This window comes from Buteo buteo, chromosome 28, assembly GCF_964188355.1.
Source record: "Buteo buteo chromosome 28, bButBut1.hap1.1, whole genome shotgun sequence".
Classification (NCBI taxonomy): Eukaryota; Metazoa; Chordata; class Aves; order Accipitriformes; family Accipitridae; genus Buteo; species Buteo buteo.
This window is the reverse complement of record NC_134198.1, coordinates 2736550-2742335: the sequence shown is the minus strand read 5'-3', so window position 1 is coordinate 2742335 and position 5786 is coordinate 2736550.

The following is a 5786-nucleotide window of genomic DNA, read 5'->3' as shown; positions in this document are numbered from 1 at the left end:
GCTCCCACACTGCTCTTATTTGTGTGACTACGGAGCTACACCTTGCAACTGCAGTAGAGGTGTGCATGGCAGGACTTGGTCGGAAGCGTGTGCTTTCAAATAGGCTGGTTGACCTGTGCCTTAGTTTCCCAGTTGAAATATTTACTGTAATTGCAATTGTGGAGCTATATGTCAAATGACAAATGGTTTTCATTTAACGGTAATATAGACCCGGGGAGAAGTGTTTCATTACCTGTGATGTGCCTGCAATACTGTAGAATTTACAACCTTTTATCCAATGACATAATGACCATAATTAAAAAAACCAGACAACCCTCCAGCCCTCCCTCCCGTGTAGGCTTTTTGATTAAAGCCCTCAGACAGGCCTGACTGCGAAGGCAGGAAGGCAAGCGAGGGGATGTAATTTTTAATTCTTGGAGTTTCCTGCGGAGCACTTCAGACTGCTTTAGCTCAGGCTGGGTGAAAACCTGCGGGAACCCAACCCCGCTCCGCCGCGAGCAGGGCTTCTGCCTGCTTGCTGCCGGCACTGGCTGTGGTGTGCCGTTTCACGGTTCCCTCCCTCCAAAAAAATCCCAGTTCCAATATAGACTCAGACAAATAGTTCAACAAAAATAAGCTCTGTCTCCCTCGGTTCTGCATTCCCGTGAAAATGCGACTGATCGTCAGGGCCGTCATGCCATACGATGCCAAAAGTAGTACAGTCCAAAGATGAAGAGGTGCAAGGTTCGGAGCTAGAGGTCCTATCTTGCTTTAGACCTGTCACGTGGTTGGAAAAATGAACAAATTTTGGGGCTTAGACTGGTGGAAGGGACTTTGAGTCTGAAAGCTGCCTCTCTTTTCCACCGCATCAGCTGGTTTAGTGAGGGAGACAGGCTCTTCCCCTAAAGCACACGACAAAGAATAGGTGTCCTTAATGAATTAAAGCAGTTCTCGGCTGCGGTTCGGCACCAAACTCTTCTGTGTCATTGCTGGGGTGAGGGGACCGGAGCTGCGGGGGGGCTGGGGAAGGCAGTCCTGCTCCGCTTGTGCCTGTTTGCTTTGCACACTTGACAGGGCTGCGGGTATAGGCAGCGTCCTCGTCGTGCTGTTGTTCATGTGGATGTCTCATGGAACGACAGGGGAGAGAAAAACATTTCTTTAAACAAATGAAAATAAGGTTGTAAACCATAAAGCAAACAGCAGGGAGATGCTGGGACAGATGTACTAACAAATCAGCAACAGCTGTGAAAATTACTTCTGATGCATTTTTTGAACCTGATTAAAAAAATAATAATAATCAAGATTAGAGTTCATTTCCTTTTCAAATGCCACAGATATCAACACCTACGTCTGATACCCATCGAGCCTAAGCAGCGTGGCACAGATCTCTCCGTAGCCACATCAGGGTACTTGGGTGGGTCTTTCCTCAGTGTCTGGAGGGATGGAGTCGTCAGGATCGATGGTGCTCAGCAATGCCCCTGACCCAGCACCTGATGCCCCAAAGATGCCAGGCAACATAAAGTATGTGGGCAGGTGGGGCTGGCAGAAACCATCCACATACTTGTAGGAAATTTTGTCTGCAGAGGAGGAGCCAGCTGTATTAACATGGGGTTTCTTGACGCTGCCAGTCCTTTCTGCCTGTCCCTAACTAGAAAAGCACTGCTTAATTTTCACCGGGAATGACTTCTCTCAGCAGAGCAGATGTTGGTGTCCAATCTTCAGACTGAAGGGAGACACAGCGTAACCCTAGGACTGCAGAGCCCTTTCTGTCTTGTCCGCAGCATGGCTGTGTTTGATTTCACCATTTCTAAAGAAAACTTTGATTTGCTAGGATTACTTGAGATTGTGCAAGAGTTTAAAGAAGAGAATATAGTTTCTTGTTTTCTGGCAAAGAATAGGATTAAACTCTCGATTATAATGTTGGAAACAGTGAACAAAAGAAAGCACAACCTTGTGATATTCAGCACACCCGTGCCTGTTTGTAGCTGACACTACCTTCCTGTGAGACACGTCTCTGCCACAGATACTCTGCAGCCAGAGTAACTTCTCTTATATTCAAAGAAGGGCCAAGTGTACTACTTTCGACCAACCAACCACTGCAAAATCTGCTAAATAAATCTCTTCTCTCTCTCTTAATTTGTGGGACCATACTACAAGCTCCGACAGTCACTTCAGTGCCTGTGGAGCACCCTGCAGCTCACCAGGGAGTGTTTCCCCTGCACCCCTGTGTTTACTCTTTCTCTGAGGACACCAGGTCAACTGCAGCCAGAACTATGACGTTTGGTAGATGTTATATTATACTTCCCTCTTCTGCTGCCTTTTGGCTATGTACTGTCTCACAGAGACAACACGCGATGCAGTAATACCCGCCATCGTTTAAAGGAGAAGTTTCCAGACGTGGCAGGACTGAGGGCACGTTTCCCGCAGAGAGAAGACCTCCCCTAAAGAATCTTCCACAGCTAGCAGGGTGTTTCCAGAGCAGAGGTTTTCAGCAGGGACTGGAGCTAGCGGTGGTGGCAGTGCCATTAGGAAGGGCTCAGCAGTCCCCGTGCTCCAGGCACAACCTGCCACATTCACCACGTCGGCAGGACCCGTTTTCAGAACACCGTTAAGTGCTCGTTAGGGAGTAAAACTTACCAGCTTTTGCTCAAAGCCCTTGTCTGGGGCAAAGAGCAATCCAGAGCTGCTCTGGCTGCGTGAACTGGAGGTGCTGGCCCTGGAGGTACTTCAGGTCCCCCAAACGTGAGGAGCGCTGGGGGAAGTCCAGCGCGTTCTGCTGCCTGCTTCTGCCCCAGCTGCTGTCCCACACGCTTGGGGTGCAGTGGTCAGCTTCCAGAATTTGGATTTAGGCAAAGCCGGTCCGGGCTGCGCTGCTGCCCCTGTAGCTGCTTACTTTGCTGTGGCTGGAACCCAGGCTGGTGAAAAGGCTTTATAGGGTGAAATAAGGTTGGTACTGAAGGTGCAGGAGATGCTTTTACCGAAATACTAAGCACATGTTTTTCTGCATTTTGGCCTTCCTTTTTGGAATGCGAGGTTCTGTTAAATGTTTCATTAACGTTTTCCTGTTTTCCACAAACAGGAAATCCCACTCTCACCTACGAACTAAAAAAAATAATGGCAATATGCCTGTTTTGAAGTAACTGCTGCTCTCTGACTCATACTACCTTCCTCTTGGGACCAGAGCCTTATGTCTGTGTGTTTGCTTCTTGCTCAGATAGTATCTTCTGAAATTGCAGGAGATTTTGTTGGAGCTCTGAGTTTAGTTTTCACTCTGTACTCGTCATTGTCATTGAGGCAGCCAGTCTGTAGAGGAAAGCAAAGTGTATTTTGCTATTTTGTTGTGGCTGTCAGCTCTTTACCAGTACATTAGAAGTCAAAGTAATCCTGGTGATGATAAACCAGCTGCATTCAAAGCACCTGACCCTACACACACATCTACACACAGGTCCAAATCCACACTTCAAAAGGGTTAGGATGCTTTTGCAGGGATCATTTCAGTATTAGCTGACTCTTGCTATGCTTCCTCCTTAGAAATACATATAAAAAAAATAAGGGTTTATTTCACAGTTTTTTAAAGTTTAAGGCCAAGAGCGGTAATGTCATCTCCTGCATCTCAAACACCCTGAATTCTCACCCAGAACCTGCAAATCCAAGGCACCACATGACTTCAGCTGGATTAAAACATTTGGGTTCTTCAGAATAGAAAAGATTGGGAAAGCAGGGCTCGTTTAAGCTGGCAGAGGGAAAGCTAAGGGGTGGCATGCAAGCAGGCTATAGCTACTTGAAGGGTAGTTGCAAAGACAACAGAGCCAGCCTCTTCTCAGTACTGCCAGACAGCCCAGGCACGGGGCAGAAGCCACATACCAGCGCGTGGGACATTCAGGTTGGACATTAGGAGAACTGTAGTGCAACTCAGGAACACGTTGCTCGGGGAGCAGAGGCTGCAGGGTCACTGTCCTTGGAGGTGTTTGAGACTTTGCAAGGCAAAGCCACGTCTGAGCTGACCCGGTGTTTGTGGCAGCCCCGCTTTGGACCAGCTGTCCTCCACAGGTCCCTTCCAACCAGCGTTCTGATGAGTCTGTGAAACTGCTTAGTGCCACGAGCATGAACACAAAGATATTAAAGATGCCCTCAAAACTACTGAGGGCAGGAACACGATTAGGTGAGACATGGCCAGGTGTTAGGCAAACAACACTCCATGTGTCAGAGGCAAGTTAAAAAAAAGGCTTAGTGAGGAATTCAATAGTCCGTTGATTTCTTGAGGAGATTTACTGGAGAAAAAGCGGCAGGTTTTGGCTTAAGAAATCTTTTTATCTTCACACATAAACTGTAAATACGTAGCTACCCACAAAAGAGCTCAAAGTGCTCTTTTAAAATATTCATATTCACAAATTTTGCAAAACAAAACTGAAGATACTTGGTAAATGTATTAAATTCTTTGTAGCAGAATAAGTGCTATGTTCTGAAAAAGGGCTGCAATATCCTGTTTTTCCTTTCCAAAACCATAATTTCTTCTTATCCCCAAGTTTATTCCACTCTCCCTGGCAATAATGAACTTCACAGGGCAAGTATGAAAAGCTGCATTTGCAATTGGCTACAGTGAACTGAGTAAGAGCTAAAATAGAATATTAAATAAAACTCAGGTGATTATTTTTAAGAAATAAGATTCCTTATAATAAACACAAGTTTCAGAATCAGGGCTATAATTTACAATATATTAATTGCTTAACTACTGTGCTTTTTGACTTAGTGTGCTTATAACATTAAGTATGACTACAGATGGCACAGGATATTTTCTTGGCGACATTACCACATCTCCCTGTTGTAATGATTCCTGCCAGCGCAGAGTGTAAGTATTTCTTATTGCCCAATATTTTTTAAGAAGAAGGGAAAGACAGACAGGTTCAGGTTTATAACACCTAACAAAAGGCACTTCACTGCAATGACTAAGAAAGGAGACAATTTGCCTTAGGGTCTGTATAATCTCAATGGAGGGAGACAGGAACATCTCAGAAGGTGATTCAGCCCACCTAGAAGGGGCTGATGGTCACCAGCCAGCTTCTGTAATACACTTCGGTCAGGTGCTTAAAGCTTGATGGAGTGAGTCTGGACGTTGGGAAGGGTCTAGGTGTTATTTATATAATTTAGAAGAAGGACTGCTAATACAAAATTTGTTTTGCCTTCTTTCTATTTGAATGATGTCAGGAATGGACAAAAACATCCTCTCTAGATTTTTACCCCAGGCTTTCTGTTGTTCCACACCCTCACATAAAAAAGATTACTTCAGTGGTGCCAATCCCCCCTCCATTATTTTCAGAACACATTTGGGAACATCTTGCACCGTCAGGATGATTATTGCTGGCTTTGAGCCTTGCCTGAGCGAAGACAGGGGCTACCTGGAGTTTTTCAGTGCAAGCCTGTGTCTATTGTTTGCTCTGAAAGTGCCCACGTGTGCTAGAAAGAACATGTTGTCCATGCTCTACATGGAATGAGACTGAGAAAACAAAGCTGCAGGGCAGAGGAATGATGAATTCACTAGGTAGTGAATAGCCACTGCTGGATAACTTGCAATATAATACCATGGGTTTATATGTTTTTTAAATATAATAACTCAGTGAGGAATATTGCCGTGTTAGATCACTTTAGCTTAGTCCCCTTCTATACTGACATATATAAGAAGTCTTATCCCTGATTGTTTGGAGCTATATGTTGCAATTTATCCAATCTCTTTACAATGTGCCATTTGCTAAATGTAGAGAACTGCCCTTTCAGGTGACTAGCAGAATACCTCTGATTTCTCATAGCTT